General features: G+C 45.3%; 1 long non-coding RNA gene across 2 annotated transcripts in view; it reads left to right on the top strand.

The window, feature by feature from the left end:
* Nucleotides 1–23,876, top strand: part of LOC138453595 (uncharacterized) — a 767,559-nt gene that overhangs the window by 395,420 nt on the left and 348,263 nt on the right. For both annotated transcript variants that reach the window (XR_011260476.1, XR_011260475.1), the window contains exon 3: nucleotides 15,258–15,366. This is a non-coding gene — a long non-coding RNA (uncharacterized lncRNA). The remainder of the gene's footprint in view (nucleotides 1–15,257; nucleotides 15,367–23,876) is intronic.

Here is a 23,876-nt window from a genome sequence, read left to right as displayed (position 1 = left end):
TGACCTGGGTAACCTACATCAGGCAGGTGCTGACTAGGTAAAATCTTTTCTGTCTATGGAAAATCTCTCCCAGACCTAAGGAAAATTGTTCCATGTTAAGTGAATAGGCTTTCCACGATCAGGCCATTGGTATTACAGTGGGCAGCTACTGGGGAGTCTCCTGGCTAACTCATATTTCGACTGTAGGTGTATATTGGGCCCAGAGCCCTAACAGGTGGCCGAAATCCCCCTGTTATTCAATAACAGGCTCCCATGAGAATACATCTCTCTTCCACAATAGCAGTATGCCATAAAGCAGGTTTGGTCAAAACTGACCGTGGCTCTCCCTCTCGGCCTTCAATCTTGTAATACCAGTTTCCTGGCCATTCAGAGTTTCACCTTGCTGCAGATCCAGGTTTCAGTGATTCACACAAACTCCCCACACTGAGGGGGCACACGGCACATATCCCCCATATCTCCCAACTATCCCAAAAAGCTTCCCGTGTATGTATGTTCATGCATGTGTGTGTTATGGACTACTGTGTCCCCTCATCACAATCTCCATTCACAACCTTCTTCCTTGCACGCGCATATTTATCTCTTTGCTCCTCATTAAGGCTGAGTGACCCTCCTTGCATTTATATTGTATCTATATCATATCAACAAAGTTGTCATTATATTGCTGCGTGCATGCAAATCTAAAAATATATCATTTTACACAAATAACCCTAAAAGTAACGTTTACTACACTATATTTGTGCCAATTTACATCATCGCCTTCAACCCAGTCCCCAATATGGCGCAGTTAATTCAAAGTTCTCTTTACCCGTGGGACCTTTATTAACTACCCCAACAGGGGCCTCGTGGATAAAAATGGACGCACAGCCATCTATCGAAACGCTTCAAAGATTATAGGCACATATGTGCTGTGTGCTTTGATGAGATGCATTGATTCTATATTGCAGAGATAGCTCTCTTGTTTTAGACCATGAGAGAACTATACAGAGCCAGGAAGAGCGTCTAATGGATAAAGAGCAAGGCCCGAATGCCATAGATCTGAAGGAGAAAGAACCCAAGATATTGAACAACAAACATTGATCTTAAAAAAAGCCCAATAGCATTATTTAAGGGTAGAGACGGAACAACAAAAAAAAACAGAGTACTTAGGAAGCATATCTTCCAGAAGGGACACGTGAATGGATGAGCCGACATGTTGTGTCATAGGGCCTCATCACGACTTGGGCGGTAACGGTAACGGTAACGCTATTAGCACGGGCGGTATTAGCCCTACCCCCGAACTCCCCGGCCCTAATAGCGCCGGATCACGAGTTTGGCGGTAATGTAAGTCCCCATTCCCCACTGAGCCCATTCGGGAATGCCCCATTTCCCATTGGGCTCAATGGGGAATCTTCGCGCTAATACCGCCGGTAGATTTCCCGCCGGCGGTAATAGCGCAAATTTTCTGCGGATTTCCCCCCAGCTCTGAGCTGGGGCGAAATCTGCCAAAGCCCTGATTTGGCGGACCCTTAATTCCAGCGGTAATAGTGCTACTGCCGGATTTAAGGTTTACCGCCGAAGTTGTGATGAGGCCCATAATCACTAGCTACCGCGGACCCATGGCAACTCCTGGAGGAAACTGCTTTGCGCAACACATGTCTTATGGACAGCAAGCAATGCACATTGGAATCTCTACAGAGTGAGGGTAATAAGGTTAGAGTTACCTCATAAATGCCAAATGCATTCCGTCACAGTGAGAGGTTGGGGGATGCAAGGCAGTCAGTGTTACCGGATGACACTGTGCGACGACACATTGCTTTTCCAGTCCTGGGCGATCCTTTTGGAAACCATTGGTATCAGGTGCTGAAGTTCAGTTTGTTCATTTCAAGTGAACTAATACTACAGCTCCCAAGATTCAATCTTTTTTTATTGAAAGCCCTTAACTGGCAACGTGCTGTTGCTGGTATCATGAATGTGGTTGACTTTCCTCGTTGGAATGTTAGTGTGGAACCAGGAAGAAATAAAACAGCCATGAACTTGCCATTTGACCAGTAAATTGCGACATGTAAAGATAATTGTAGTCCGCAAACCAATTACAATCACGTTGCGATGCTGATTATTATTGTTATTTTCAATGCATATGATCAAGCCCCCACACAGCACATAAACTTTTTTATTGTTCAGGAGCATGTGCAGCTACAGATGCAGTGCGCAGAAAGATCTTGGGCCTCATCACAAGGTTGCCGGTCCGGAAACAACAGTACCGGTTAGATTACCGGCAAACTACGAGTTTGGCTCGCGGGTGCCTTTCCACCCGCCAGGTCTGACCTGGCAGGTGTACCGGCACCCGCGAGCAGACCTCGACGGATGCACCCGCACCATTCATGAATGGTGCCGGTGCATCCGGCCTCCCCATTCCCATTGAGTCCAATGCAACTCAAATGGGAATGGGGAGTAATAAATACCGGCACCCGGCAATGGGGATTTACTAGGTCCGTCTGGGCTGGCTCCTGTAAATCCCCATTGCCGGGTGCTGGTAAATTCATGACTCCAGCGGCAGCCATGCCGGTATTTACCGTCATGGTTACCCCCCGACTCATAATGAGGCCCATTGGTTCTAGTTGGATCCAGATTACAGAAACCTGAATGTGATGTGACCATGTAATTGTGACAGTGCTTGGCACCACTAACAGCAGAGCTATTTTTCACATATTGAAAGAATAAGACAAGATATTGTCTCTTGCTTTTAAGTGTCAGGATAAGTGCGCTCCTTTTTACTTATCGAGAAGATTGTCACTGAAACCAGTCCGTAGAATGTTGTGCTACTCATCTGACAATCCTCAGCTACAACCCCATTTTCATGCCCCACTGAAATGGAATGCTTTACCTTCCACCATTAAAGCATCTCAATCTTTGACTACTTTCAAGAGAAGTATCCAAACTTTACTCTTTAATTCAGCTAATTTATAACCTCTATCTTCCGGTCTGTCTTTGCCGCTGATGCTCACTCTGGCTCTTTCTTGCTGCGCTCTGTGGCCTTCGGGCATGCAGCGCCCTTCCCAAAAACTAAAATAAATAAATGAATAAATCTCAAATATTCTGAATTTGCAGCACAGGCAGAAAAAGTGATTTGTACAAAATGAAACGGTTTTGAGTCAGGGCTGAAGCCAAACCTACAGTCCAGTTCTCTCAAGGTCCGCCACTGAGCACACAAGACCCCATTGTCTGGGCTCAATGAGGAAGGGTTATTTGCAGGTAGCCTTCGCGTGCAGATACGGGGTCAGCCGTGGACATCCTCGTGCCGGTCTATTGGTGACCTTTATCATGGCGCTCCACAGCCCTTTGATGGGAGATGGTGGCATGAGACGCCATGTGAACTTTTACTGGGCTCTGCGATCGATGCGGTGTAATGCAGGGCACCCATTGAAGATTGCATCCTCTCCTTCATGTGTGTGCCAAAGTTATCCACGATCTACATCAAATGCTTTGTTGTTGCTTCCATCAAACAGGGCCAATTGGGTCACATTTCTGGGAGTTCGTTGCATCAGCAGTTAGGCGCGGTATATCCTCCGCGGCGCGGCGGGGCGGATCCTCTGCGGCGCGGCGGCGGGGCCTTCAATCCCCATTCGGACATGCAGAAAGCACACAATTCCCGCATCAAAGCCGGTGGCAGCGATGGAATCATGTGTGCATGGGATTCTCTCGAAGGACAGAGGGCTCGATGGCGGCAGGCCAGGGATTTGAAGATGAAACACCTGCCGGGTGGGAAATCGTGTTTTTTGTAGTTCTTATTTTTCACAGGCTGGTGGTGACTGTCAAGACCTCGCATCTCACAGTTGTTGATCCCTGGAGACTCGGCAGCAAATTGCATTTACAGATTTGGCAGAGCGGTGGCATTTGCCCTGCGGGGGCTCACAGGCGTGATGCCTTTTCTAGATCTGCGGTATAGAGTGTTTCATTTCTGGGCCTCCTTCGAGGGAATTATGAGCTGGCACCATGTTGCCTTCTGACCTATCAGTAAAGGAAAAAATGCCTTGGCGGAGACAAATCTTTCCAATCGATTTGGCATATTTTGTGCTTTGCTAATTAGAATTGTGTTGACATTGTTATTTCACATCTGTGCCATGGCACACTCTAAGCTTGCATTCACTATACAGATAGGGGGACCAATGCAAAATGGAACTGTCTGCTTTTTTTGTATAGCGCTTAATAACTGGCCAGCCTGCTTCTAAGTGCTACCAGTGCTTGGCAAATCAAGTAAATAATGGATAGAGGGATGCAATGTTTTGCGCTGGATCACAGAATGTGGTGAAGTGACGCTGCTGGGCAAGTTCGTCTGGCTGCGCTGTTGACAACCTAAGACAATGTTCCCGTGAGGTACTTGAATAAAGAAGACATGTTCCCTCACATCTCCGGTGTACCAGTGGAGTCACTTTGCTAAAAATGTTGGGGGGGGGCACAGGTGGGGTGATCATTTTGGCTAAATTGTTTGAAAAACTTTGGTTGAATGGTAGATTTGACTGAATTCTGTCACCATCATTAGTTCGAAGCCGAAGATACCGAACATGAAGAGCTGGGATTGTGGGGCTGTCCCCCGCTCCCCATGTTCGGTATTTCTGGCTTTGGCGGTTGCGGGGGTGTCCCCCGCTTCCTCAGCATTGGTGGCAGGGGACCCACCAAAAAAAAAGACGAAAAAGGGACCATGCAGTGTCCGATCCGACCCGTGTTAGATGGATGGATCTGACGCTGCAGGGTACAGGAGAGGCAGCGGATGGAGAAAAGGTAAGTAGGGGGCGGGTTTATGGGGGTACTGGCGGTTTGGGGATACATGGGTTTGGTTTTTTGTACCGAGGTAAAAACGTATTCGGAGCAAAAATGACTACGGTCAATTCCACCATGATTTTGTACCTAGGTCAAACAACCTAAATCCTTGAGGGATAACACTAGACTACTACACCACAAGAGTCCATTGCTGACGCTTTGTTATTACTTTCATAAGACTGGTGGCACATTTTAAAAATTTCATTGGCCCACCACACGTCTTCAGCCGACCTGCCATGCACCCAGTGACACAACATAACATTCACAAACTTAATTCCAATAGAACATTCAAACATTGCATTATCTATCATTCATTCAGACACAAAAGTCGACACACATTTGCTTGCATACACTCTCACACACAAATGCACCCAGCACCTCCATTTACATACACTGTGTGCACACAACATTTATATGTACATATACAATAACACATGGAAACAGTGGCACAACGTCCATTGAGCCGACCAGACCTTATCACCCCCTGATCCCTGAAATGTTGGGCTAAGTTGACTTGACATACCTGAACTATAGATCCATGGCCGGCCGAAAGGAACAGATTCACTGGAATGTCAGTAATTCCCTTGATTTTGCCTTTCATTCAAAGGCAGAAGCCATCGGTTAATGCAGTGCAGTGGGTGACCAAGTATACTTGGTATACATTTTTAAATGCCATATATCTCCAAACATGGGTTCTGCACAGCACCTTATATGTGTATGTGCTGATAGATTTTTTCTACAAGATTCTGACTGATTAAAATTAAGGTATGTTTTCATGTGTGCAAATGGCTCCAAGCAGTGGAGTTCCGAGCGGGAGAGGCGGGGGGCAGGGGGAGCTGCCCCTATGGATCTTTTAAGAGCCAGACCGGGACATTTGTCATTGGGACACCTCTCCCGTTCGCCACCTCAAAGAGGGCACCCAACAGCAAAGGTGTCCCGCTGGCAGGACAATGTGTGCTGAGCAATTCCTGCTCAGCACGCTCATTGTCCTGGTAGCAGGACACTTTACCCGTTCCGAATGGTAGTGGTGTCCCGCTGCCAGGACAATTGTCATGCCGCCGTCTTTTGGTGGTCGCTGGCGGTTATGGAAGGCTTGGCGTTGGCGGCGCCATTAGAAGCTCCGTGTGTTTTTTCTTTCGCTTCCTGGTTTGGCGGTCTAGTCTTTTTCTTCTGTGTGTCTTTCCTTTCACTTCCTGGTTTAACTGTCTAGCCTTTTCTCTTGTTTCCGTATTTAACCACGCCCCTCTCAGGGCTCTGTGCGTTGCAACTTTGTTTCTTTCGCTTTGTTGCCGTGCTACTGTGTTTTCAGTACTTCTGCCTGTTGCCTGATTTACTCAGTACCTTAAGCAGTATTCCTTTCTACTGCTCCTTCCCCTTACTTGAATTTTCCTGTTTTTTCCGTTCTAACGGTTCCCGTGCCTTTCGGGGCTCCTCTATCCCTTCCTGTTTTCCGGATCTCGTTCCGGTTTCTGGCAGTGGTTTGTACTTCCATCCCGGTTCCTCGGGCTTCTCCTGCTCCAACTTCTACTATCCCGGACTATACTACAGCTTTGACTTCATCGGATAGCCTTTCCTGTTTTCACCTGCATTCCGGACTCACCAGTCAACTCCTCCGGCACTGATTCGTTACCAACAAACATCCGGTGAGAGGTTTTTTTAAGCGGCTGCTTTTTTCCTCTCTTCCTGGCATCTTCGGGACAGGGGCCGGCTGCTTCCCTGTTTATCAGGGAAGCAGGGTGGCTTCTTCCCGCGGACGACCGTATCTCTTCACAAAGAAGAAAAGACCAAAGGACAAGTCCTACAGACGAGGAAGTCTTCTGGAAGAGACAGGTGAGGAGAAAGGGGAGGTGGACATAGACTTATCTGATTTGGAGGATTCTCCGTTATATCCCAGCACTTGTGACAGTTTGCAACGCCCAGAGAAGAACACAATGTCTATTTCGGAACAGGTCCAAGATTTGCTCACTGCAATGCAGAATGTGACATTAGAATTACAGGCTGTGAAAGCCGAAAACGCTGCTTTGAGGCAGCGTGTCGATCACTTCGAACAGTCCCGGAGTGATCTGCCTCCCATGCCCTTAGCCTGCGGTAAATACGATGGCTCTCCAGCTAGATTCAAAGAGTTCATGGAGGCATGCATAATCTATTTCACTTTCAGACCACAAACATATGCCTCAGACTCAGCCCGTATAGGTTTTCTAATTTCTAACCTTACGGGTAACGCTCTTTCTTGGGCTACCCCTCTGGTGACCAGTGCCAGCCCTTTACTCCAAGATTATGCCGGGTTCACCGCCCAATTCAAATTGGCGTTTGAAAGGCAAGAGTCTGCGGTAGTCGCCAGTGAACAGTTACTGGATATTCGACAAGGAAGTTCGGATCTTCTGTCATACATCTCCCGTTTTAAACGGGTGGCTGCTGACGCAGGCTGGCAAGAGAACGCTCAGTACACCATCTTTCGCAGAGGATTAAGGGAGGACCTTAAAGATGAATTAGCAAGGGTTAACCGACCAGCTACTTTAACCGACTTGTGGTCTACTGTTATTCAGCTGGACTTCCGCATCTCAGAACGACGGTCTGAACGTCGAAAACAGCGTGGATTTCCTGCTACACCTGATCCTGGGATTCCCTCTCCCTCTCCCACCTGTATGTCGAAAGAGGAACCAATGCAAATTGGAACTACCCGAGGGCCACTTACCTCGGAAGAAAGAAGAAGACGCAGAGAGAACAACCTGTGTATGTATTGTGGATCCAATCAACATATTCTTAGAGACTGTCCTAACGTGCCTCCAAGACGTTCGGGAAACGCCAGTCCTCGGAACTAGTTGGGACAAGTTACTGAGGGGGATTTCCTGGTCCCTTCGTCTCTTTATCAGTCACACCCACGCCGTCCACAGAAGACAACCGTCTTATGGTAGTTGGAGTAGAGTTATGCCTCTCTCAGCAGTCCTATGAGGTTTTGGCACTACTGGACTGTGGTGCTGCCGGTTGCTTTATGGATTTGGTTTGGGCAGAAAAGGTTGGCATTCGCCGTTTGCAAAAAGACGAGGATCAAAAGGTAGAGGGTGTAGATGGTAGACCACTCAGCTCGGGCCTTATCACTCATACTACACCTCCTATGCAGATGAAGATCCTACATCACAACGAAACCATTCAATTTGACCTCATCCGAGCAGCACATTTTCCATTAATCCTGGGAGTCTCGTGGCTTCGGAAGCATAATCCGACCATAGATTGGACAAAGAATCAACTGTCATTTACATCAGCCTTTTGTCGTAGTTCATGTTCCTCACAAACCCAACATACTGCGATTCATGTTTTTCCGGAGTTAAACTCTAGTTCGGAGGTATTAAAGGTAAACAGCATCCCCAGAGAATATCTCCGCTACCAGGAGGTGTTTACGGACGATGGTCCTCAGAAGTTACCACCTCATAGACCAGAGGATTGTCAGATCGTTCTCCAGCCCAACGCTGTTGTACCTTTTGGAAGGATGTTTTCTCTTTCCCTCAAGGAAAAGAAGGCACTTAAAGAATACCTGGATGCTAATTCACATCATGGCCTGATCCGACCTTCGTTTTCTCCTGCTGGGGCTTCACTTTTTTTTGTTCCAAAGAAAGGTTCCGATGAACTTCGCCCTTGCATTGATTATAGAGGTCTTAACCAAGTTACTCTCAGAGATAGGTATCCCATGCCACTGATCGGAGACATCCTGGAAGCTGTTCAAGGGGCGAAGATCTTCTCAAAGATTGATTTAAGAAGAGCCTACCACCTTTTGAGGATACGAGCCGGTGATGAATGGAAGACGGCCTTTCGCACTCCCTTCGGACACTATGAATATTGTGTTATGCCGTTTGGTCTTGTCAATGCTCCATCTGTATTTCAAAGATTCATGGATCGCATTTTCTCCGATCTACTTTTTCATTGTGCTGTCGTCTATCTCGACGACATTTTGGTTTACTCTAAAGACGCTCAACTTCATGCTAATCATCTCCACCAAGTCCTTCAAAGATTGCAAGACAATCTACTCAAGGCCAATGCTGACAAGTGCATTTTTCAAGTCTCCGAGGTCAACTATCTTGGCTTTATCCTGTCTTCAGAAGGTATCCGCATGGATCCCGCTAAGATCGACGCCATCTTGCAATGGCCAACACCTCATACCATCAGAGACGTCCAAAGGTTTTTAGGTTTAGCCAATTTTTATCGCAAATTCATCCAAGGATTTTCGGATCGAGTTCTACCCATTACAAGGTTGCTAAAGAAGTCATCCATGCCCTTTACCTGGTCTTCTGAGGCAAACCGGGCTTTCCAACTTCTCAAGGAGGAATTCTGCTCTGCTCCGGTACTTCATCAACCCGATCAGAATCTAAGATTCATTGTGGAAACTGACGCCTCTTCTGCAGCAATTGGGGCAGCTCTCCTACAGGAACATGAAGGGTTAGAATATCCCGTTGCCTACATGTCCAAAACACTGAATGACAGCCAGACACATTATTCGGTAATAGAAAAAGAACTACTGGCAATGAAATCCGCATGCGAAGAATGGCGACATCTCCTACAAGGAGCTAATCATCCTTTTGAAATCAAAACAGATCATAAGAATCTTAAAATTCTGCAAAAGATGGAATGCGTCAACTCACGTCAAGCTCGCTGGGCACATTTTTTCTCCCAATATGATTTCGTACTGACTTACTTACCAGGTTCCAAGAACATACTTGCTGATGCCCTTTCCAGAAGACCAGATCCAGACAGGGTTCTGAAGGAATTTCCCAGCCTCATGCTACCAGAAGTTAAAGTGATCTGTTCTGTGGAGTCCTTCTTGGACAGAGTCCGTAAGGTCACGCGGTCCACTTACCCTCTCCCGAAGGATCTATCCATGCAAGATGGTTTATGTTTTCAACAACAACGATTATTTCTACCAGACAGTCTCACCCGTCAGTCGGCTTTAAAATGGTGCCATGATGATCCAACAGCAGGACACAGAGGTGTAAAGAACACTTTGGAGTTGCTTCTTCGCAGGTTCTGGTGGCCTGGGATGGCCAAAGAAGTTACAACCTACGTCAAGTCATGCCCGGTATGTTGTCGATCCAAACACAGCACTCAAAAGGCAATTGGGTATCTCCAACAACAGGACCTTCCAAAGAGGCCCTGGAGCGTTATTTCTACAGACTTCATTGTGGATCTGCCACCTTCAGAAGGTTGTTCATGCATCATGGTAACGGTCGACTGCTTCACTAAGATGGCACATTTCACTCCCTTGGCGGGTCTTCCTACTGCAGCTGAGATGGCGGCTGTATTTGCCAGAGAGATATTTCGCTTACATGGTACCCCGGACAAGATTATTTCTGACAGGGGATCTCAGTATACCTCGAAGTTCTGGAAGGAACTTTGTGAAAGACTGGGTATGGAACGTGCTTTGTCATCCGGTTTCCACCCACAGACCAATGGACAGACAGAAAGAACGAATGCCACTCTGGAGCAATATCTTCGATGCTTCACTAATGCCCAACAGGACAACTGGGTTAGTCTGTTGGTTACTGCAGAGTTTGCCTATAACAATGCAGAGCACAGTGCCACTGGTCTCAGTCCTTTCTTTTGTTCCTATGGTTTCCATCCCAACTTTATTCCTTCTCTCTCTTTTCCTCCTTCTACAACTCCATCTGTTGATGCCCTACTTACCAGTATCTCGGATGCTCACAAGTCTGCCACAAGTTGCTTGCGAGCTAGCAGTCTCCGGTATCGATCTTACTGCAACCTTAAGCGCCAGCCGGTTCCGGCATGGCGTAAGGGCACCAAGGTCTGGTTGTCTACTAGGTTTCTGCCTCGTTGGCTTCGCGCCTCTAAACTATCTCCCCGCTATCTGGGTCCTTTCCCTATACTTCACCAGATCAATCCTGTGGCCTTTCGTCTCCAGTTGCCAAAACATATGCACCGTCTCCATCCTGTGTTTCATTCCTCTCTCCTAAGGGAATGCAAGGGTGATCCCTACCATCGCACTTTGCCACGAGATCCGGTTCCCAAGGTGGTTCCTTCTGATGAGTATGAGGTGGCCTCCATTCGGGACTCCCGCTATCATCGGGGTCGCTTGGAGTATCTCATCCACTGGAAAGGATATCCACACTCAGAGGACTCCTGGGAACCGGTATCTCATGTTCACGCTCCGGCGTTGATTCAGCGGTTTCACCGTCTGTTCCCGGGTAAACCGGGGGGGGTGCCGCTTGGGAGGGGGCATACTGTCATGCCGCCGTCTTTTGGTGGTCGCTGGCGGTTATGGAAGGCTTGGCGTTGGCGGCGCCATTAGAAGCTCTGTGTGTTTTTTCTTTCGCTTCCTGGTTTGGCGGTCTAGTCTTTTTCTTCTGTGTGTCTTTCCTTTCACTTCCTGGTTTTACGGTCTAGCCTTTTCTCTTGTTTCCGTATTTAACCACGCCCCTCTCTGGGCTCTGTGGATTGCAACTTTGTTTCTTTCGCTTTGTTGCCGTGCTACTGTGTTTCCAGTACTTCTGCCTGTTGCCTGATTTACTCAGTACCTTAAGCAGTATTCCTTTCTACTGCTCCTTCCCCTTCCTTGAATTTTCCTGTTTTTTCCGTTCTAACGGTTCCCGTGCCTTTCGGGGCTCCTCTATGTCTTCCTGTTTTCCGGATCTCGTTCCGGTTTCTGGCAGTGGTTTGTACTTCCATCCCGGTTCCTCGGGCTTCTCCTGCTCCAACTTCTACTATCCCGGACTATACTACAGCTTTGACTTCATCGGATAGCCTTTCCTGTTTTCACCTGCATTCCGGACTCACCAGTCAACTCCTCCGGCACTGATTCGTTACCAACAAACATCCGGTGAGAGGTTTTTTTAAGCGGCTGCTTTTTTCCTCTCTTCCTGGCATCTTCGGGACAGGGGCCGGCTGCTTCCCTGTTTATCAGGGAAGCAGGGTGGCTTCTTCCCGCGGACGACCGTATCTCTTCACAAAGAAGAAAAGACCAAAGGACAAGTCCTACAGACGAGGAAGTCTTCTGGAAGAGACAGGTGAGGAGAAAGGGGAGGTGGACATAGACTTATCTGATTTGGAGGATTCTCCGTTATATCCCAGCACTTGTGACAACAATGTCCCAAGGAGCTCTGGGCAGCAGAGGGTCCTCATGCTGCTCTGTATCAACAGAGTATTACAATGTGAGCCATTAGGCACTGGTGGGAGGGAGGGTGGTACTATTAGCAGGGATTTTTGTCCCTTTAGAAATGTGAATGGGAGGGAGTGATCAAATGTGAGAAGGGTGCATGATGTTGCATGATTTATGAAATAATGACTATGGCTTTAAAACCAAAGGGGATTTGTTAGGCTCACATTAATCTGTGCCTCATCCAACCTCCTACTCAGTGACAGGAGACAACTGCATCTAGCTGGGGTTGAGGTGTATCACCAGAGGTTGTGAGGTGTGCATATCTCCACTACCACTACAGGTCTGCGTTTGGTACCATTCACGCGTTGGGTCTCATCATTGAAGTGATTCCCCAAGTGATTACTTCCAACAACTCCAGCACTGAAGGTCTTGTAAGGTGAGGGCATACTCAAATGGCCTCTTCACAGTGGCAAGGGACGAATGCCGTTGATTCGTCTCAAGACACATCTGAGTGTTGTATGGCTGGAACAAGTCTGGGAGATGGGATCAGGGCCCATGAATAAAAGGGGCTTTGGCAGAAGGGTTCAGAAGTTGTGAGAAGTAGTACATTTGGGAATGGCTGGAGGAAAGAGCAGAAGAACAGTTTGCGGGAGGCAGGAGGCTACAAAGAGGACGTGTGTGAAAAGAGTGGTCAGGAAGAGAGGAAAAATATCATTCAAGCACAGCCGGGGGGGTGACAGGAGTGTAAGGGAAGAGAGGAGAACCATCAGGTGGAGAGATGAGGAAGGTGACAGGTTGATAGCAGGAGATGCGGAACAACAGTGGAGCAAAGGAGGAGAGGCAGAACAACAGCACAGGGAGGAGGAGAGGCAGAACAACAGTAGAGCAGAGGAAAGATCCCAAACCCGAATTTGTAGAGATTCAGAGACTTTTTATTCTACCTTTGTCCAGAGACACTCAATTAAGTAGTGAACCGGGAGGAGAGCACTGGGAGGAGGCCGATCCCTTTGGCACACTATCCTGACCAATCATTGAGTTTGTTTGTACACCCTGTTGGCTCAGTTGAACAACCACTAGTGTGACGACCGCAAATAAAACCTTGATACATGTATACACATTGTTCTGGCATGTAACTGATCGATGTCCCCTTTGTGAGAGGGGGTAGAGGGAGCTGCAGATGTCAAACCTCTGGTGTTGAGGGGTCCAGACTGGAAGCAATTCAGTACTGAAGGATGAAAGATATCATTGTGTTTGTGGCATGACACTTGCGTCTATGATAACACAAGGTCTATTAGCTTTCAGCACAGGGATACCGGGAGAGACACTATTCTGGGATGAGGAGTGCATGATAGGGATAGCGATGTTGCCATCGAGGCAGTGAGCTCTAAGTGGCTCTGCAGTGTTTAATGTGGTGAACAGTGGTGCCAGCAGCTGTAAGACCTCGGTGCGGTTGGGGGCTGAGGGGTTCCGCTTGTGTAGATGTGATAAAATGAAAGGTGAGCAGATTATTTGGGGGAAGGACATGTGGGGACGTGTTGTTTGGCGTTCACAGGCTGTCAGTCTGCGGTTGCATGAAAGTAGAGGGCCTGTAGTTGCATTAGTCAGGACACAACAGTTCTTGTTGTTCATGGACCTATTTGTGCGATGATTGTTTGGTGACGGTAGTTCAGGAGGATTTTCATTAATCTAGGATCCCTGGTGGATGGGTTAGGCTGACCTGGTACGGTTTTGTAGGGTTTAAGCTAAGGGGTGTGAAAAGGTTAATTTGCAGTGGAGGAGACGGCTTCAGTTCCTGTGTGTTGGTGGAGGGGGGTAGCAGTGAAGAAAGAGAGGGTTGTGGGGCTGTTGTTGCTTCTGGTCCCAGGCTTGCCTTTGTTTAAGGGTTGGGTTTGTTGTTCTGTGTCTGTGATTAGAAGGTACTGGAGAGGCTGACCTTCTTGAGTCTGGTGTCGTTCTTGAGTAGTACGTTATGCACCATTGTGTTTGCCCCAGTGGCTGAGACTGCTGTGACTGAGTCTAGTCTTCACTGTGTCCTTCTTTGAGACGTTGGCGAGGTAGTGGTTCTTTGGGCGGAGTCTGTGATGGCTAGTACATTGTAACAACCTGGGTGGTTAAGATTGTGGAAGGGGCATGTGCGTGCTGATCTGTCTGTGGTGGTTTCATAAACAAACAGATGTTGGGAGATTTTCTGAAGGCCAGGTGGTTTCCCTCTGTGTAGAATCACCTAGGCAGAGTGATCCATGCATTGGTTGCTAGGAATGAGAAAGAAGGCCCTTCTCCTTGTTTCTAGTTGAAGTGTGTAACTGTTACTAGTGCAGTGCTTCTGGATCAAAGACTTTTTACAGGATGTAGTGGATGAATTTCTTCCTGGTGGATTTTGGGCCCTTGCTGTGGGAAGCACTGTTGGCTATACGGAGAGTTTTGAATTGAATTCTGCATTTGACCGCAGCCCAGTGACATGTTTGGAAAGCAGGGGCGCGGCCTTGTGATCTTTCCAGTCTTAGGCTGAGGCTGGCTGCTGTGTTAGGAGCTATTTGTAGGCAGTTTAGCACATATTCTGGGAGCTATTGTCATATTCCAGTCCTTAGAGTAGATGGGTGATGACTGCCATGGTTCTTTGTGGGAAAGTCGGGTGTGGCATGATGCACTGGGTGAGATCTGAGTTGAAAGGATCAACTTCTTCCTATGGCTTTAATTTGGGGTTCGGGGGTGAGGGTACTGCCCATGATAAATCATTGGTGTTTGGCTGCTGCATTTGGTTGGTTGGTGGGATGTTCACATTTCTTTAAGCCAGGTAGTGATTGTGAGGTGGATTCTTTAAGTATCTAGCTGCAGTCAATGCTGATAATGCCTTTGCAATTTACAGTGCATTTATTTATTTATTTATGTTGTTGCTTATATAGAGCGCCAAGACCAAAGGCATCTGGGCACTGTCAAATTCTGGAAACTGCAAGTAAATGCAGTTGTCAATCTGTACACAGAACCTCATTGTCTACTGCATTCTGCTCCTAAATGGCGAGGGCTCCTCCTTTCTTTTAATAATAGTGGTGAAGATTGGACGTGCCGCAGCGTTGGTGTAATTTTCACCAGCAAGCATTTTCCAAAAGGAGGCAGACTGGAAACTGTGTTAACACTTTTCTGTATGTTCAGGAAGCAGTAACCCTGCCCACCAGCATTTCTCGCCCTGGTAGTGGTAGTGGTTGATGACGTCCATGCCATGTTCTCCATATTGCTGAGTGTACTTTATCTGTTTGCCCTGATTTATAATGCGGCCCAACAATGCAGCGTTCACATGTTATTTGCCAATGTGTGTTGTGAACATTGTGATCATTTGTAATAAGGTCTTTCGTGTCTGTAGGTGTTTTTGATCAGAAGATACTTGAGCTCCTTCGCTGGCAATCCTAGAGAAGCCGGCTGGTTACAACCGAGCAAGCCAGAGAAGAACCAAAAGTCACCTGCTGCCCCAGGTAAGAGGGCTGTGAGCCACCACCATGATATATTGGTCACTGTCGCCATCGCTTAGGTACAGTCTAGACGATTGGTTGCGTGCGTGTCCACACTGTAATACAACCTTACATTAGGAAATATGCACCTGAATTGCCATTTATTTCAGCTTATGTGTCCACCCAGCAATTGCAGGAAAAGCAAAAGCTTGTAGAAAATCACACCCACTGGGCTCAGATCCCTGCCATAATATCGACAGACTTATTGTCGACAGTATTGATTGCATTGACATATTAATGTTTCAAATGCTTTTACTTTGCAATGTACAATCAAACCTCTTGCCTATAGTGCTTTTGTGTTATAGTTACAAGATAAAAATGTCCCCATCTTGAATGGAAAACACACTCTACACTCCTGCTACCCATTATTCGACCCACTTCCTGACCCCCCCTCTCTGTAGAACCTCCCCTGTCTTCTCAAGATGTGTCATCCAGGATACCATTCCCTTTGGTGCTTCCACCAGCCCGTTCTACCTACTACCACGTCCTCTGCGCCTTCCCCATTTCCTCCATGCTACTTGACCCCTTCCCCCCTCATACCTATCCAACAGGCCAACCTCCTGCACTAAGGTATGGCTGTTGTAAGGGCCACTGCTCCCCTGACCACAACTGTTATTTTCTACCACCCAAACTGATTTGCTTTATAAAATCAATGTACATGTGTTCCAAGAAAATGCTTTCTCCATATGCGTTGTTTTTCACGTTAAAGTTTCAACATTTGTAAGCCAGTAGGAGGATTGGGACAGCAGTCAGAATTTGGACTCATTGAAATGTGTCCAGGTCAAGATTGTAGCAATATTTTTTTTTCAGGCACTATATGGGCAGAACCTTTAATCTCTGCAGGGAATTGAGTAAATACTAAAATAGAAATATTGAAAAGGTTTTATACATATCAACTTAATATTTCCAAAACATTATTATAAACTTTATTGCACAAATATTGACATAATTAGAAAAAGCATTCCACCACCTAATAGAAATGAAAATAAACATTAACAGAAAATATTGTTTACAAAAGCACAATAACATGCAGAAAAAGTAACCTAAATCCTAAACGTTTGACTTGTATATCTTAATCCATGCAAGCACAACTTGATACATTGATTTTCAAAATATATTTGATATATTTACAAAATATTTTTGAAGTACTCACTGGAAACAAACGTGAGTACTTGTAAAAGTATCTTTAATTCAAGATTTATAAACCGGCGCCCTGCATTGTGACCATCCCTTATTCTTCTCCTTGCTTCACCCTTAACTGACTCGAACCCTCCGGTTCTTCCAATCTAAACATTCCATGAACTCGCAGTGCGGGGGAAAACATTCTAACAAGGAATACTACACCACTCCTCCCCTTTTAATATTGACTAAAAACATATGATCAACATTATAGCGTACATATCGTAGAGTATTAAGAAAATAAACATGTAACAACGATTACTTAAATAACATATATGAACATTGAAGACCTATATGCTATGCATAATATATATACATCTCATGAAAATAGTTTGTGAACAAATTTGGTAATGTTCACAAAGTGTGGACGATACATTTAACTACGCATAACATAATCCCTAGACCAATATGGTAATCTCCTTTCTCTTGAACTACGTATAAAATTACTTCCAGATACATCATTACTTTGTCGCACATCCACATTAATTTCTTCACCTTGTCTAGCTACGTCCCTGTCAACATTCTCCATTTCATCTACATTCTCCATTCTAAATAGAACTTCATCTCCAAGCAAGTCATTTGCTCTTCTCTTTTTACAATAGTGCCTAGATTCTTCATGCTTACCTCCCCATCTCCATTTACTTACCCTATCCAAATTCCATACCGCTCCCCCAGCAACTTTAACTGCTCTTCTGAACACCTGTATGACCTTAACTGGATTGCTGTATTTAGAGTCACCCTTCCTCACACTACGACCAATCTTAATCCGCACATAATCTCCTGGCGAGATTCTCAACTTGGGTCCTCTGATAGACAGTTGTCCAATAGGCATGTTATCTTTATTTTGATATTTAAACAAACTATGTTTTCCATCATGCACCACCCTCCTACGATTAACTCATTCCGGATTAAGTAAAGTATTGGGAGCCCTTCCCCTCATTAATTCAAAAGGTGAAATATTCATTCCTCTCTTAACAGACATCCTACTACACCACACCTTCTCCTTGAGTACTTCATCCACCGACAAGTTATTACTCAATGCCAATTCTACTGCTTCTACAATCACCCGATTGCATCTCTCCACTAACCCATTAGTTTGGGGATGATATAAAGCTGAAAACCTCCATTCAATTCCTGATCTCTTAGCGAATTCTCTTATCTCTCTGCTCTTGAATTGAACTCCGTTGTCACTCGTTATCACTTTGGGGAATCCTTCCCTCCTGCATATTTGCATTATGAATTTCATAATCTCATGACTATCAATCCTACTTACTGCTTTAACTTCAAGCCATCCTGAATAATAATCAACCAGTACTATCAAAAACTTTTTCTCACCAATTCATTTCCCATATGGTCCAACGATATCAATACCTACCATTTCCCATGGTGCTTCACCTTTGTGAATGTCAATAGGTTTTGACTTTACAATCTTACAACTCTTATCACTGTTCTGACACGGCCAACAATTCCTAACCATTCTTTCTACCATAAGATCCATACCTGGCCACCAATATTTCAATCTTATATTATTCTTTGTGCCTGTAATACCAGGATGACCCTGATGTGCTTTCTCAATAAGTTCATCATATAACTTGCGTGGGGGAATCAATTTGTCTCCCCTTACCAAAAATCCATCCTCCATTGACAATTCATCCCTTACCTACCAAAATCTCAAACATGCTTCCTGAACTGCTTTCTTTTCAGGCCATCCAGATCTCATGTATTCGCCAATTTGTTGAAGCTCATCATCCTTACCCAACTCCTCAATCCACATATCCTTGGACGTAACTTCAAACACAACAGCTACCATTTCGTCATCCATCTCCACTGCCATCTGCTTACTTCCCAATGGTAATCTCGATAGAAAATCAGCCACAACATTCCTTTTTCCAGGCACATATTTCACAGAAAAATTATAATCCTGCATTTTAAGACTTAGCCTTGCTAACCTCGGCAAAGCTCTGCACATTCCGTTGCTAGTAAGAACATCAATCAATGGTTTATGGTCTGTCTGAATCACAAATTTTGTTCCCCACAAATATCTCCTGAAATAATTCACCGGCCAAGAACAAGCCAACAACTCTTTTTCGATCAACGAGTATCTATTCTCTGTATCTGAAATGGCTCTTGAGGCATGACTGATTATCCTCTCATTTGCATTTTCATCTACCTGTGATAAAACTGCTCCCAAACCATTGCTACTGGCATCTACTGTAATTTTAGTCATTCTACCAAACTCAAACCCTCCTAACTCCAATGCATTGCAAATTTCACTTTTTATGCACTGTACCGCCTTGTTGCAATCATCATTCCATACAAACTTAGCATCCTTTTTCAGCAGTTTTCTCAAGGGTTCTGTGACACTCGCAAAGTTTCTTACAATCCTATTATAATATAACATAATCCCAAAATTGACCTTAACTCATCTTTGTTCTTAGGATTAGGTGACTTCTTGATTGCTTCCATGGCATCTCCTTTTGGTTTATACCCTTTGCCATTTACAGTATGTCCTAAATATTCTACCTCATCTACTCCAATCTTACACTTGCTCTGTTCAATTTTCAATCCCACATCTTCTAATCTTTTTAATACCTTTTTCAACCTGTTATCATGTTCCTCAATTCCTTTTCCAAATACAATAATACCATCTTGATACACAAAGATCCCACTTACTCCTTTAAGCACATGCATCATCACCCTTTGAAATACAGCTGCCGCAGAAGCTAAACCAAACGGCATGCGTTTATACCTATACAGACCATGTGGCGTAATAAAATCTGTAATGTCTCTGCAATCTTCAGTGAGTGAAATTTGATGATAGGCTTTTGAGAGATATAACGTTGAAAACACATCCGCATCACCAATACAATTCAACATTTCAGAAATAATGGGAAGGGGAAATATCTCAGTTATTATGTTCTTGTTGACGTCCCTCAAGTCTACGCAAATCCTGGGTTTGCCATTCTTCTTTAGCGCCACAACGATGGGACTCACCCACTCCGAACATTCAATTTTTTCTATGACACCTTCAGATTCCATTAATGTCAATTCCTGCTCAACTTTGTCAGCAATGGCAAATGCAACGGGCCTCGACTTTGTGTGCCCAACCGGTACAGCTCCTTTCTTGAGGCGAATTCTGTGCGCAAAATCCTTTAACAAACCCAACTCTGATTTGAGTTCATTCTTTTTCACTGACACATCGTTTCTCTGTTGTTGACTACTATTGACCAACAGAATCTGCTCTTCCGTACATGGATCTAACCTGGTTCTCAAACCAGCTTGATCTCTCCATCCTATGATGTTAACGCCTTTTTCTGCCACATAAACTTTAACTTGGGCTCGTCTGTCTTTAAATTGAATGATACAGGGAAACCACCCAATCATTTCTATCCGTGACCCTTCAAATCCACCCGGATTTCTAATGTCTGATGCATTCAATTCGCCTCTTAGACCACATGTCACAAGATTCTGCCATGTTTTCTTGGTGATAAATGTCCAGGGCGAACAACTATCCACCTTCATCCTAAGCTTCCAGTTATCTAAAATCACCTCGCAACTTGGGCACTTAAATTCTCCTTCTGGGGGTTCTTGTATGAAAAACACCTTTTATTCCTCTGACTCTTCCTCTTCGTCTATGATGACAGAAACTCTTTTCTTTTTCTTACAACTGCAAAATGACCTTTTATGCCACAATTTCCACATTTCTGTCCTAGAGCAGGACACTGTTTTGCATTTGCGTAATGACCAAATCTGCCACAGTTGTAACACCTGTTACCATCCCTTGGTTGGTAATTCTGAAATCTTTTATCATATTGTGTACAAGGTTCATTCTTAGTCCAACTCTTTCCATGAACTTTACCTGAACTTCCTCTGTACTCTGGAATTTTTGTTTTGTTGTTCTTTCCTGGAGTAGCTTCAGCCTTGTCTTTATTTCGAGTGCATTGACTTGGCTTTGCTCCTCTTTCTCCTGTATTACCTTTGTTGTGTTTTGTTGCATGCTCTGTGCAGCCTCTTCTTTCTTGTCTTTCATTTCCTTAGAGCATAATTGACTATGTTCCACCCGCTTAGCAATGGCTATAGTTTCAAGTAGTGATGGATTGCCAATCATCCACAGCCTGTCTTGAACTATATTATCCTTTGAGTGAATTATTATCTGATCTCGTATTAGTTCGTCCAGTGTGATGCCGTTGCCAAATTGACAGGTTCTAGATAAGACTCTTAATGCTGAAACATATTCCTCGATACTTTCATTTTTTTTTTGCACCCTGGTCTAAAATTTATATCTATTTATGGCCACATTAGTTTTAGGAGCATAGTATTTGTCTAATTGTCTTATGGCTCTGTCATGCTCATCAGCATCTCCAGCTTCATCTCTTGTCAACTCTGGAAGTTCTCTAAGCTTCCTTTGGCCTTCTAATCCAAGTGCATGCAATAGTAATAATTTCTTTTTTCGGGATGTGAGTTCTTCTTGATTCACGGCTTGAATATAATTCAGCCAAAATTCCTTCCATTCTGACCAGACAACTGCTGGTTGTCCTGGAGTCGGCAAAAAGCTTGCAGGAGGCTGAATACTGATGCCTTGCATTTTTGTATATCAAAACAGTATTTCAACTTGCATATGTCTGTGGTAATATGAGGTTCCTCTAAGGTCGTGCAAATAACAGGAAGGGACGTTTTTTCTTTTTTTTTAAGTACTGGGACGAGGATGAAGATGTCTAATCCTCACCCTCCCCAGACTTCCTGGTCATGATCCGGCCGGATCACGTGACCGCGAACTATTGAAAGGTCCTTTACTCTAACACGCACGATGAAGCAATCATACGCACGTTAGCCCAGCAGTGATCGCTAAACGTAGCATAGCGTTGTGAGTCTGTTCCAAGGGACTGCTCTGTTTCCCTCAGTCCAACAATCAGATAATCAAAAGGGGCTGAAAAGGGCTTCCCGGACAGTAGGGGATAATGTCCGGAAGTTCTGCACAAACCAACACAATCCTGAGTATTGGCTCGGAGCGTCTGCTCTTAACTGTAACCCTTTACGGATCAGAACCACAGAACAGCACAAACCGACACAGTTTCATGTTGGTTTGGAGCGTCCGCTCTCCGTTAATCCCACGTTTCTGTGTGGTGATATGTCTGCACAAGCCTGCGCGGCGCTGCGCCTTGGCTCGGAGCAGCTGCTCTCGTCTTTCCGGCACACCGTGGGTCCTCTGGACGCCGCTATCCTCGTCGCCAACTGAAGTATTCACTGGAAACAAACGTGAGTACTTGTAAAAGTATCTTTAATTCAAGATTTATAAACAGGCGCCACGCCCTTACTCTTCTCCTTGCTTCACCCTTAACTGACTCGAATCCTCCGGTTCTTCCAATCTAAACATTCCATGAACTCGCAATGCGTGGGAAAACATTCTAACAAGGAATACTACAATTTTTCTAGAGAGATAAATCCTCATTATCAATTGTCACGGCAGTTGATACAGACTTCCATATGATGCCAACCATGTTTCGACTCTGAAGGTCATAACAATTTCACTTGACCAAACCTTCTTCCAGGCCACACTGCTCTCTGTGAGGAATCATTATGTACTCAAACGCAGAATTTCTCTTATGACCAAAATATTTAAGACAACGTTCAACCACGTTACGGCTCTAATGGACTTAAGAAGTTTGCTTGACAAAACCTTCTTCAGGGCCACCTGGCCCTATGCAGTGAAAGTTTGCATACTGATATGCAGAGTTTCTATATCCTAAAATTGACCCATATTACAACCAATAAACCTACTAAAAATCAGACTATGGGCCTCATTACACGGTAGGCGGTAGGGGATTACTGGCACCGGTAAGGGCACTGGTGCCGGTAATCCCCTACCGCCCTACTACAAGGTCCCTCAGCGGGTCCCGTCCTTAACGTGTGGTCGGACCACACGTTAAGGAAGGGACCCGCTGAGGGACTTCAGAGCAAATAATGGTACCGCTAATATCGGTACCGTTATTAGCTCTTTCCCCATTCCCATTGAGTCCTATGGGGGCTCGAATGGGAATGGGGAATGGCAATTGGCATGGGGACTTACCGGGTCCTCAAGGGTCTGAATGACCCGGTAAGTCCCCATACCGCCTACCCGGACCCAGAAGGCGGTAGGGGGTAGCCATGGCGCTAATTGCACCATGGTTACCTCCTACTGTGTAATGAGGCCCTATGATTGTTTACAGCTATATATCTTATATTTTATAACAGTATATATGTCTGACCCAATTACTGGTCAGACCCCAAACCTATCAACTGTTTATTATTTTGATACCCCTTAATTATTACCTGGTAGTGGGGCACGAGTCTCAAATCTGTCAACCAGAAACCAGATGACCTGTGAACCTCACACGTAAGAAGGACATCCAAAGAGAAGACATTTGCTTTTATAGCTGCAAAGCTTATTTCTCCTCAGGGGTCAATATTTTTCCTTGACAGAATTTTAAGGGAATATTGAGATAACTGGGCAATTGCAGGATTAGCATGCATCAGCTGAGCTATGTGTCTGGAATGGCCCTAGCTTTTTAATTACATGTGTGAGGCACGGCGGGATTGTTGTGCAGTGGCAAAGCTGCGCGACTGTACGTACAGCTCCTGGATAATAAAGTGCAGTATTGAGGCGTTTCAGCTGACCTGTTTGTGATGAGAACTCTACAGTAACAGGCAGAGGTGCTACAGTGCAGGAATGAGGTACACCAGAGAAGTGTGCGAGGACAGGATCCAATCTGCCTCTACAGTGATCTGTGTGTTATCTGCAGGTAACAGGTTCTGATCCCAGTAACATGGCTCAGTGGAGTGATGTGACGGCTGTATGCACCTCTGTAGATAAGACAACACACAGTGTATGGACGGTAACATAACTAACTGGGTTGCTAACCTCCTGCTGTCCAGATCTGTGTCTAACAGGCAGCATTATTAAATATATCCTGCTGTATTTGCATTGCGTGTTTCCTTCATTCTACTTCTTGCCAATTAGATAATGGACTCTTGTCTCCCACTCTCTTATAAATGGGTCCTCACACAACCATTTGTGCACTGGTTGAGTGGTGAGAACCACCGGAGCCTACAACAGCACCTGCACTTCAGCGACCAATCGGGAGCAGGCAAAAGGTGTTCTTCCGCTTCCTGCCACACCCATGCATCGTTGCTCTCTGCAGCGCCACCCCTCACCTTTTTACCAAACCTTTCCACCTTCCCATCCAAACTCACCACCAACCCACCTCTCCTGCTTTCTGCCATCAGTATCAACCTATAATTGGTATAGGTGTACCTTT

Source organism: Ambystoma mexicanum, chromosome 4p (assembly GCF_040938575.1).
Source record: "Ambystoma mexicanum isolate Mex_15411 chromosome 4p, UKY_AmexF1_1, whole genome shotgun sequence".
Lineage (NCBI taxonomy): Eukaryota > Metazoa > Chordata > Amphibia > Caudata > Ambystomatidae > Ambystoma > Ambystoma mexicanum.
Note: the sequence above shows the minus strand (reverse complement) of the source record. Positions and strands in the feature narration are given on the sequence as shown.